A 12,698-nucleotide genomic window follows, 5' to 3' on the forward strand; every position below is an offset into this window, starting at 1 on the left:
GTGGGAGATTTTGCTTTTCCCGTGAAAACTGGCTGCCGCTACTGGTCTCTCTATTTTTCCCTCTGCTAGGATAAGCCCACATAAATGATTCATCGGGGAGAGCACAGCAAACAGCATAGCAGAACCCCCCCCCCCCCCGTTTTGTTTGAATATATGCAATAATATATCTCACGGCAAATATTTGCAGTTGAGAAGGAGAGCAAACAAGAACGCATAAGAAATGTTAAGCAAAGGGCATTTCCCCCATCCAGATGCTGGAGCACAGAGCCCAAATGAGGACATCAAGTTTCACAGGAGGTTACAGAATAACAGAATTGGAAGGGACCTTGGGACTCTTCCAGCTCAGCCCCCTGCTCAAACAGGAGACTTTATACCATTATAGACAAATGGCTGTCCAGTTTCTTCTTAAAAGACTCCAGCAATGGAGCACCTACACTTTTTGAAAGCAAGCTGTTCCACTAGTGAATTGTTCTCACTGTCAGGCAATTTCTCCTTAGTTCTAAGTTGCTTCGCTCCTTGATCAATTTCCATCCACGGCTTCTTGTCCTGCCCTCGGGTGGTTTGAAGAACAGCTTGACTTCCTCTTCTTTGCGGCAACCCCTGAGATATTGGAAGACTGCCGCCATGTCACCCCTAGTCTTAGAATAATAGAATGAACCCATTATCATTTAGCAGCAGAGCTCACTACATTGCACAAGGGCATTGCATCACGCTCCAAACATCAACAAAACTCAGCTGAGACAACCTATAGAGCCAGCTACGACCCTGTACAACAGCCAATAGAATACATGCTCTTGCACAGGAACAGGAAACTCAAGTGCAAAGCCCAAAAGAAGGTATAAAAATCCCTCTTGTCTCAACCCCATGTGGTCATTGCATTGGCATCCTTCAGTCTCGAAATGTAGCAGCAGATTGAGGTTTGGTTTAGCAATCTACTTACGAAAGACCAGGACTCGAGACCACGAAGGTGTGAGAGAAACAGCTTTATTGACGCGTCAAGAGTTCAGAGTGTTGCACACCAAAACTAAACTGCCTGGGCTATGCCCTGGGCAGTGATTTTATACCTTTTAATCAAACTTTGTAAATCAGTAGGCGTTACAATAGCCGTATACATTTTGAATGTCCAAGCCCCCTGCTTAGGACAGGGAAATACATTTTGGAAAACTACAATGCAGAAGTCAAAAAATTACAATACAGAAGTGAATCCTAATAGTCATAAAAAACAAGACAGAAAAAGTGCTGAGATGATGCCCACATTAGTCTGTCATTTAGCTATTCTAAGTATTCTACACCCACATTACTTCCGTGTGCCATCCTTGTGCAGAAGCTTGCGACATGTTCCCGTAATATTTGTAATATTTAGGAGGAAGTTAGAAGTCAAAGTTAGAACTCAAGTGCACTAGAGTGAAATGTCAAGCTAATATAAGTTTATAAGGTCCATCCTATTAAGACCACCTAACCTGGCCAGCCACTGGTGGGTTTACCTGTGCACCCCCTCCTGCCTCAAAAAGACTATGTTATCATGCTCTGGAAAGAGGTAAAGCTGGAGTATCCTCTCCAGAGCACGAGGGATAGATTAATATGGAGGATAGACTGTTACCCAAGCAGCAGATCCCCCCTCTCACACCACTGAAATAGCCCAATGGAATGGCAGAGTCAATACAATTGGTTCCAGCTGCATCGCAGGAGTTACCAGAACGTGGTTGAACACAGTCACGAATTGCTTCCAGGACTCCGGCTCTGGATTTTGTCTCGAGGTTGACTCCTGAAGCCTTTTCCAGTAGTGGATAGAGCCACAAGGCAGTGGAGGTTTGTAATCAGAGTTTCCCTTCTCTTAGACGATGGTTCTGCTGCTTGATCTGCCGTTGGGACATATAAACATGGACGTAAACACAGTGTCTTTCTCCCAGAATGCACCAGATGGATATTTCTTCCAACACTTTAGATTATTTATGGCACATAGAAGAATGGTCATCTGGACTGCAATACTCATAGTGTCATGATACAATGTTTTGGCTATATCACTTCTACATTCCAGTGGTCAACTGTCTTTCAGACGTATTTCCAGGTGTTGATTTCATAATTCTAAATGGCATAGGATCCAGTATATGATAAGCCACTTGCAACAGTTTCCTAGAAATCTTTATAAGTTCTGCAGTATTTGAAAACTCCCCATGCACAGAGGTCCATTACTTAATATTTAGCAAAGAGTTTTCTCCATCAGCTTCGAACACAGAAATATACCCAGGAGTTCTGACTATTCCCTTTTCTTCTGTTTCCAGAAAGGGGCTTCGAAGTTGCCTCTCCCATTTAGCCTTTTAAATGCTAGTTTATCTAATGTGGGGTTTTTTTTTAAAGGTTTTGACCACTGTTGTTTTTTACGATCTTATTTTGTTTTTGTTTTATATTTTTAATAGCTATTACATGAAGTCTACCTTGATCATTCCGGAAAGGCAGCATAAAAATATTTGAAATGAATAATTTACTGGAAAGTCGAAGCTCTTTTTAGCACCGTTTGAGAAAAGGGAGGGAGAAAACATTTTAGTTTGTCCCAAGCATTGGAAAAATAATAAAAATTAAATGCACCATAGATGCATCTTAATGTGTCCTTCCCCACTTTCTCTTTAAGATGTTAGATAGGAACATATCTGCAAGATTTCATGAGAACCACAAACAGAATCAGTTCCTGAATTAATGGGGCATCTGACTAGCAGCATCCCAACTGCGAAAGACTATAGAACAAGAGTCATAATAGGTAGCTGCTGTGTTCAATGCCATTTCAACAACTAATCCACAAATTGAGGTTCAGGATATCTATGGAAAGGGTGAATTAGGGAGTTGCAGCATGTATCTATGTTCTGACCTAGACTTCCCCAAAAAGCACGAAGCAGATTCCTGGTCCCGACAAAACCCTTTTTATTAAATGAATGTGAATTCCTCTCATTCACATTTAGCGAAGGCCTGGTAAAACAGTCTTTCAAAGGTGAAGTTATGACCACAGACCTCATCTAGCTTGGAAAGCTGCCACGTAAACATTTTCCAAACACAAGGAAAAACTTGGCACAGAGCCTTTGAGATTCACGGACAGATCTTCACACTCCTGAAATGAATGAATGAACGAATGACTTAATGAATTGTTTCCTGCAACAGCCCATTCCTCTTTAGCTCCTCTTTTATTTCCTATGGGAGGGGCCATTCACCATCCATGTGTGGCTTTACTCCCAAGTTGACCCTGATTTCTGAGCTGTTCTTTCCTTCTGGCAGCTCTACGCATGTGCACACTGGGAACAGGCTCCAGTTGTTCCTCTGCCTCACTGATGTCTGACTCTGAAAGCAGTTGAGAACTGCCAGATGCCCCTGGCCCCATCTCTGCCTCTGATGCGGAGCCCTCGTCCGAGCCTTTCCCAGCCTTCAGGACTAACACATGTTCCTCTCCAACCTCCTCACTGTCCAACTCTGCTGCCAGCTCTGCTGGCCACTGGCCGGCCACAACAATCTAGTCCTGGAGTGTCATTGAGGGCTGCATCAGGGTTGTGTTTGACCTCAGAAGGCCAAGGGTGGGTGTAGGCATGGCCATGGTGGGCATGACATGGAACCCGTGTCAGGGGCACCTTTGGTGGCCAAGTGCTAAGGCAGGACTTCCCTGACACCCTCCCTCACTCTCACTATAATCTCCTTCCTTCCTTCCTTCCATCCATCCATCCATCCATCCATCCATCCATCCATCCATCCATTCTTCCTTTTTTCCTATTCTTCTTTTCTCCTTCCCTCTTCATTCTCCTTTCATCTTCCTTCCTCTCTTTCCTTATTTTTTTCCTTCCTTGCTCTCTTCCCATCTTCCCTTCTTTTTCTTTCCTTTTCCACTTTCCCTTTCTCCTTTCCTGTCCCTTCTTGTATGCTCAAATGCAAAGGGGGAAACATTTTTCCTTTTGTTTGGCTTTTAGTTTCACTCTGCCAGCGAAAACAGAGCCGGGAGGATCATGCATGCCCGCCCCCCCCCATCTCCATTTTCACTGGCAGAAGCACTGCAGACTGGTCCTTTGCTGTTTCAAGACTGGCCCGTGGACCAGATCTAAGCACCCCATGGGCCGAATCGGGCCTTGTGTTTGACACCCCTGATCTAGTCAGAAGCCTCATGAAAGGACAATAAAATGTCATTTGATCTTATGGCTGGATTTTGTTCTCAAGCACATCATTATTGTTATGAGATGATGTTGTTCAGATGCCGAGTGATTCAGCAAGACTTGAAAGTTCTATAGATTGAATAGTAGGAGGAAGAGAGAATAAATTGTCTTCCTCTTGTCTACTCAGGTCAAGGTTGTTCAAAAGGTGGTTTTTCAAAGGGCAACTGAACTTTTTCTGTGGTGGCCAGAAACAGACCCGAAGAGCAGATAACATTCCATAGTTCTCCATGACTTTCATCAACATTATGTTCCTCATAATTGTTACTCTTGGTATTGATACACTACTCTGCACTACCAGTGACCTACTGCTTCTGTTACTACTACTACTTTAGTTGGTAATTACACAACTGACATCCAGGGTTGGTTTTTTTCCCCAAACAACAGCCCATGCTAAGGGTTGTGGTTATAGTAGAATTTAATTAATTACTTAATTAATTTACCTCGCCACCCGTCTCAGATGAATGACTCTGGGTGGTGAACAATTAAAAAAGAATAAAATTATCAATACAGAGAAGAAATTAAATACAAATAGCAGCTAAGATACAGGACAACCCATGGGAGTTTTGTGGGTGAGAAAGCTGCATTGCATCTATTAAAATAGATGAAATTGGGGGAAAAATGCCAGAGAAAGGCAATGACAAATCACTTCTACATTATTTCCAAGAAAAGTACATGCATGTGTTCATGACTCCATCCAAAACATGAACCTGACTCAAAAGAAATGTTATTTATCTCACTTTGTCAAAGGTATGTGAAAATATGAATCTTATAGTCACCAGGAGGTTAAAAAAAGCATCATTGTTTTTCTCCTCAACCTCGGAAATAAATAAACCGATAGAAAAATTGAACTTATGTTTTGAATTACTTGTCAGATTTGTCTTTCAACAGAGCCACCCTTAAAATTTAATGCGCTGTCGGTAGCAACAATGCTGTCCTTTCGGCTTATGCAACTCCGTGTTATCATTGGAATGACAACTGGGAAACATGAAGGAAATCAGGCATAATGCATCAAAGTTCACATCGAGTTCATGGGAGATGCGGCATAATTTTTCCGTAGTCTCAGGAGTGGAACGGGATGGACTGCAATGACTTTTTACATTTGCACCCTGTTCTTCTTCTGGGTGACGATGATGATGATGATGATCATGATCATGATGATGATATCCATTCAGTTGTGTCTGACTCTTGGCGATTCAATGGACTGTGTCTCTCTACATCTTCCTATCTTGCACTACTTCTTTTGAGTTTTTCTATGCTCTGGCTGGTGTCAGTTTTGACTGGGATTCTTTGTAGAGATTCTCAGTCATCGAGGTCATGGTTGTCCCTAAAAAGGATGGATGTATCTAAAAGGATGAAAATGACCAGCTGTCTGCAAAGAATATAAATTCTTTCGTTCCCTGTCAGAGCTGAAGAAGCTTCTTGGAAGAGAAAGAAACATCTTCAAAAGAAAAAGAAAAAAACCAAGAAAGTCCAGTTGCTTCCTGAAAAACCATCTTTGGGACAACCGTGACCTGGATGACTGAGAATCTCTACAAACTTTTAGCTATACAATTTTGGATGAACACACTTTGAATGGTGTGGATGTAAGAATGGATTTCCAGAGGAAAAGAAATGCAGACTATGGGAACAAATAGCACCACTCAGGTGATCTTGAGGATACAGATAAAGTTGCAAGTGCTTCAAAGACCCTCTGAAAGGATGCAAATGACCAGCTCTCTGCGAGGAGTGTAAATCCTTCCATTCCCCACTATCCTGTCAGAGCTGAAGAAGCTTCTTGGATGAGAAATGAAGCATCTTCAAAAGAAAAAAACAACAAGAAAGTCCAGTTGTCTCCTGAAAAAAGCACCTTTGGGATGATTTTGACTGTGACGTAACAAAGTATTAGTATGTGTTGTGGCCCAGCAGGAGCCGTTGGAGCTGCCACCAGACTCTGACAGTGAGGGGCCCTATGAGTCGGCTCTGGAGGATGTGGAGGACCCTGGACAGGGTTCCGACCCCAAGCAGGGCGCAGAGAGGCTGGTTGGCCACCAGGAGGCGCTTGATCCTTGGACCAGTGGGGAGGAGACAAGGGAGTGTGAGCCAGAGGTCAGCAGTGAGTTGTTCCTGGATGCCCGATACCGAAGAGCTAATAGGCGTCAGAAACAGTTGCGCAGTTACAGGAGGTAATTGCACTCAGCTGGTGGTCATTAGGCTCCTCTCCAGACTATAAATGACTACTTGTGCACACGGCCCTCTTTGTAGAAGTCAACGCAGGAACGAATGTTGGAGAACATTATTGTGAGCTTGGCAGGCTGGATTGCTGCCAGGCCTTATCTGTGTTTATTGCTGCCCAAGCTTGTCTGTGCCGTTTTGCTGCCAAGGACCTGTCTGTCTGTTAATAAATTGCGTAAAGTATCTTTGGCTCAGAGTGTGCTTTGGTGTGGAACAAGGGGGGTCAGAACAAGTATGCATCCAGTATCCCACCAATCTTAGGAGGGAAGCTATTCCCAAGAAAACTGCTTGAGCTTGATTTGAGGCAGTCTTTACAGGCCACCTACATTCTAAGATGGAGAGAGCTTTACCTCTTCATCTTCCCTTATAAAACCCCCACACGCGTCGACTCCAGGAACAAAGAAATCGAGAGTAAATCCGTCCTTTTCAGTCTTCCAGTCTGCCCTTCGTTACGCTTCGTGTGAAGTTTATCCACCAGATTACCAAAGATTATACTTTAACCTGTATTTCATCTCAACTAAATAGGCCTCTTCTTTGTGAAAGTGGGACCTGCTAAAAAAAATTCGATTTCTCTGCTTTGAAGAAAAGGAGGGAGGTGAGATGGGTAAAAGAAAAAAATATGACATATTGCCAAGCTGCAGAAACTTTTTTTTCCCCCTGAGGGGGTAGTGTGGTCAGAGGAAATTTATAACTTCACGTTTTTGTTTCCCATTTACGAAAGATTTTTTTTTAAAGTATTTTAAAATCTGACATTTTTAATTCATACTTCATTTGTCTGCCTATTTACCCGCTGGTAAAAAAAAAATGGAATTCATCACTCTCGTTTGTTAGTTTCTTTGTTTTCAATTAATTCCATTGTGATTGGTCCACATTGTATAGCCCAGTAGCTTTTACAATGCTTTTAAAACTTTAAATCTTCAGTAAGTGTTTGCATTTGATTAGTTTATGCTCCGATGTTAGTTTCAGCCTCCTTCAAATATTTGTCATCCTCATTTCCTTAGGCACTGCAGCATGATGAAGCAAGAAATACATTATTTGAAATAATAGGGTTTTCCCATTTCAACTGTTTGCATTTATTTATTTGTTTGCTTGCTTGTTGTTGTTTTTTTTGTCTCCTTAGCATTTTCTTTATAAGTACTGGATCTGCTTTTTTTTTGGGATCAACCAACTGTTGATTCATTCACTATGAATTGACCAACCAGCTTCTTGCCTAAGCCTGACATCATGTTGAGAGAGAGACAGAAAGAGAGAGACAAAGACTGAGAGACAGAGACAGACAGAGAGTGACAGACAGAGAGACCCAGAGAGACAGAAAGACAGAGACAGAGAGAGACATACACACAGAGAGAGACAGAGAGACAGAGAGAGACACATACAGAGAGAGAGAGACAGAGACAGAGAGATAGAGACACAGAGAGAGAGACACACAGAGAGACACAGAGAGAGAGAGAGAGAGACAGAGACAGACAGACAGACAGAGACACAGAGAGACACAGAGAGAGAGACACAGAGAGAGAGAGACACACACACAGAGAGAGAGAGACAGAGAGAAAAACAGAGAGGGAGAGAAACAGAGAGAGAAGACGGAGAGAAAGAGAGAGAGAGAGACAGAAACAGACAGAGTGAGTAGCTGGTCCAAAGTTACCTGGCTGAATTTTATGCCTAAATCAAGAGTCGACCTCATAGTTTCTGTGTTTCTGGTTCCTCAACAACCAGAGCAAATTTCTACTAAATTGCATTTATATATTTATTTGAATGCATAAGTCATCCCACTTATCCTACTGCATGGATTCTGCATGAGTCATTCCACTTGTGCAATTCACTTCCATCTATATGTATTTTAAAAAGGCAATATTTCCTGTTTTGAACCAAGCTCAGTTCCAGGGGGAAAGTATGCATTACATCTTGGTTGGCCTTCTGAAAATATAATATAATGGAAATAATTTGCCACTGCCTTTTTGCAAGATGTGGTTTCCATTTATCTATTTATCTATTACAGAATAAGGAAGTTGGAAGGAACCTTGGAGGTCTACTAGTCCAAACCCCTGCTATTGGATTTACGTGTCCAATGCTACTCAGCTCCCAATGATTCTGGTTGCTTGGTCAACTTCAACAACAACAACTTCTGAACATAGCCTATAGCTCTGGGATGTTCCTAAAGTTTTCTCCTCAAAATACTAATCTCTTTGTGTTCTTGAGATCAGCCAAAGTTGGCTAAGTGCCAGGACTTACACAAGTACGTATCCTGAATTAATAGAATAGAATAGAATAGAAACATGGAACTTTCAACTTTTTTTCAACTTTTAATAGATTTGTAAGCCGCCCAATCCCGAAGGACTCCGGGCGGCTTACATAAAAGCAGTTTAAAAATATTTAAAAAGATTAAAAACACAAGACGGAACGACTTAAAAACAGAAACACAACATGCACTCAGTTTTCAAAGGGGCTGAAGTTCAATCAAGATCAACAGCCCCAGGCCTGCCGGAACAGCCAGGTCTTAACAGACTTACAGAAGGCCAAGAGAGTGGGGAGGGTCCGGATCTCGGGGGGTAGATCGTTCCAAAGGGCCGGAGCAGTAACAGAGAAGGCTCTCCCCCGAGGAGCCGCCACAGATCTCAGAACTTCTGGAGATCTCTCTGAGACCTTTAACATATTGTAAGGAAGCTTTCCAAATTTAGAAATATTTAATCAAGGATGAGTGTTGGAAGGGAGAAAGGGGAAAGCATGCTGTGATGTGTTTGTGTATTGACATCCATTTCCAAATGCACGCATTAGGGAGGGACACAATAGCCAGATGGTTGAGATGAACTAATTTTTATTCCAGAGATAGAATTTAATCTAGCTTCATTTGGAAGAAAACCATCCCACACACATTAAAGTATAATGTAAATGTGTCACTAAGAATAACTTTAATAGTAGCCAATCTCTATGGAAGACTGAACAGCCCCCTTTTTATTTTGCAGTATTTTTTTAAAAAATATAACTGAACGGTGAAGTTGAACAGAAAATCCTAACGGAAGTTTGACAATACAAGTTCACAGTCAAACCAATGGTCCTCTTTGGAATCTGCATTCACCAATGAGAATAGCATTGTCAGAGTGGAAAATTATGGTTATTTTTCAGGAACAAGAGAAATGAGAGAAATGTGGCTCAGTGGCTAAGACGCTGAGCTTGTCTATCAGAGCCGAGGTGGCGCAGTGGTTAAATGCAGCACTGCAGGCTACTTCAGCTGACTGCAGTTCTGCAGTTCGGCTGTTCAAATCTCACCGGCTCAAGGTTGACTCAGCCTTCCATCCTTCCGAGGTGGGTAAAATGAGGACCCGGATTGTTGTCGGCGGCAATTTGCTGACTCTGTAAACTGCTTAGAGAGGGCTGAAAGCCCTATGAAGCGGTATATAAGTCTAACTGCTATTGCTATTGCTAGAAAGATTTGGTGGTTCAAATCCCTAGCACTGTATAACGGAATGAGCTTCTGTTATTTATCCCAGTTTCTGCCAACCTAGCAGTTCGAAAGCATGTAAAAATGCAAGTATAAAAATAGGAACCATCTTTGGTAAGAAGGTAACAGCGTTCCGTGCGCCTTTGGCATTTAGTCATGCTGACCACATGACCACGGAGACGTCTTCAGACAGCACTGGCTCTTTGGCTTTAAAACGGAGATGAGCTCCACCCCCTAAAGTCAGGAACAACTAGCACATATGTGCGAGGGGAACCTTTACCTTTTATGTTTTCTATTACAGTCTGCTCATGCTAATGCTACATTTCATGTAGATCGCTTTTTAAATGGTTGGAGAAAAGAAATCCCAAAACCATTGTCCCTTGGTCTTCTTCTGCTATCCTATTGTCACCTCAAACCAACATTAAAATGAGTAACAGAGTTGGAAGGCACATTAGAGGTCTTCTAGTCCAACCTCATACTCAAGCAGGAAACACTACACCAGTGGTTCCCAAACTTGGCAACTTTAAGACTTGTGGACTTCAACTCCCAGAATTCTCCAGCCAGCAGAGCTCCCTGTCAGGGCTGGGAAGTCATGGATCCCATCCTGGTTCCTCTCCTTAGTGTGGCCATGCCCTGAGGTGGTGCATAAGGTAGTGGATGAGGGAGCTCCTCTGGGGCACTAGCAAATATTGGCAGGATCTTCTTCAGGTCTTTTGGAAGCATGGTTCGTGAGAACATGATCATGCAATGCTTGGTTTTGCATTTCATTAGCCAGCCTGGGGGTCTCCTAAGTAGGTCGTACCATACGTCAATGTAGCGGGCCTGATTGGGGTGTCCTGTTTCAGGCTGAAATACTAGCTGGTGTACTTTAAGAGCTATGTTGGGATCAAAAGTGCCTTTGTCGGGCCATCCAACCCCAAAGGTGGGCCATTCTCCCTCACAAAACTTCCTGAGATCCTGTCAACTCCACTCAATGCCATAGTCCTGAGACATATATCTTAAAATTCTTTAACATACATTGTAAGGGGGTAAGGGGTACACTGCCACCACCTCCCATGTTCCTCCCATGGTACCAGACACAGCAAATAGGAGAGGGGATGAGAGGAAGGTAAGGGGTCCTTTCCTCTTGGGTTGACACAAAGGAGTTTCACACTCACACGTCCGACCCAGGGAGCTGGAGTACCACGGTCTCCAATGGGAACTGCAAATGCCACACACTCACTACTGGCTCAGGGTGCCAGAGCTCATGATCACCGTAGGGAACCACAGTAGCCTCACACTTCGAACACACTTGACGATCCTCCCACAGATACCTTTCCTTCAAGCGAGGAAGATCAGGCCTCACCTCCGGCTCAACAAGGAGTCCGGGTCTACTATGGGTCCCCACAATACTTGCCTGGTATGGTTCCTCCTTCTCTGCCGGCTGGCCTCTCAGTGTCCTGGCCTCTGGTCCTTCTCCGGTGGTTCTTGGAGGTGTCAGCCGCTGCTGCCGGAGCCCTCAGTCACAAAGAAGTCCCTCGGAACAATTGGTCCGTTGGAGCCAGGGAGGTTCCTCCCAACCAGACTAGCCCCAACACCGGGTGGACACTCCAGAGTGTCCCAAGACCCCTCAGGTCCCGGCGGAGTCACCAGAAATGTAGCAGCAGCCCGTAGATTTTACTACATATCAATTAAAAGAACAGGACATGAGACCACAAAGGTAAAAGAGATACAGGTTTATTGGTGCATCGACTTCAGAGTGCTAACTCACCAAAGTGTGAACTGCCTGGGTTCCACCTAAGACATTAGTTTTATACCTTGCTCCAAACTAAGCGTTCGTAAGGCGTTTCCATACAAGGGATAAACAGCATTAGTAAGTCGTTTCCATCCAAGAGATAAACATGACATTTCAAAAAGGAGAAATACAGAAAGAGAAGTTCCTATAATGTCTTAAAAAATTACATAGGAAAAATACAGAAAGAGAAGTTATATCTTTAAGCTGTTGGCAGTTTCACCTGTGAACTATCTTACACCCACACTTGGCCCCTCCTTTGTAGTGTTTTGCCACACTGTTCCAGTAATATTCGTTACAACACACTGAAAAAATAAAATAAAGGTTAATGAAAGTGCATATTAAGTATGCATTAATATTCAAAAGCTAGCAAAAATTAGAGCCTTGGGGCCTCATATACCCATATGATATTCTGGTCATTTTCTCTCACCTGCCTCACTTTGAGTATCATTAAGTGTTGTACCTTATGATTCTTGACAAATGTATATTTTATTTTATGTACACTGAGAGCATCTGCATCAAAGACAAATTCCTTGTGTGTCCAATCACACACTTGGCCAATAAAGAACTCCTATTCTATTCTATTCTATTCTATTCTATTCTTTTCTATTCTATTCCTAGTCCTAGTCCTAGTCCTATTCCTTATTCCTTATTCCTTATTCCTTATTCCTTATTCCTTATTCCTTATTCCTTATTCCTTATTCCTTATTCCTTATTCCTTATTCCTTATTCCTATTCCTTATTCCTATTCCTATTCCACTCTACTCTACTCTACTCTATTCTATTCTCTATTCCATTATTCTATTCTATTCTATTCTATTCTATTCTATTCTATCCATTGCTTCTTGTTTTTCCTTCAGGTGCTTTGGGGAATAGGTTGGCAGCCACTCAAATATTGGGATATTCTATCATGTCACCTCTGAGACATGATTTCTTTCTTGTTCATCCTCGTCCCATCTTAGTGCTTTTTTCACCTGGTACCTGGCTGCTGATTTGGGACTGAATTTCTGGAGACAATATAAAAAGAACATTGTTATATTGTTCTCCTGACAGAAAGAGCACTCATGCAAAGCAAGATGAATGGAGTGTCAGG

The sequence above is a fragment of the Thamnophis elegans genome, chromosome 11 (genome assembly GCF_009769535.1).
Source record: "Thamnophis elegans isolate rThaEle1 chromosome 11, rThaEle1.pri, whole genome shotgun sequence".
Lineage (NCBI taxonomy): Eukaryota > Metazoa > Chordata > Lepidosauria > Squamata > Colubridae > Thamnophis > Thamnophis elegans.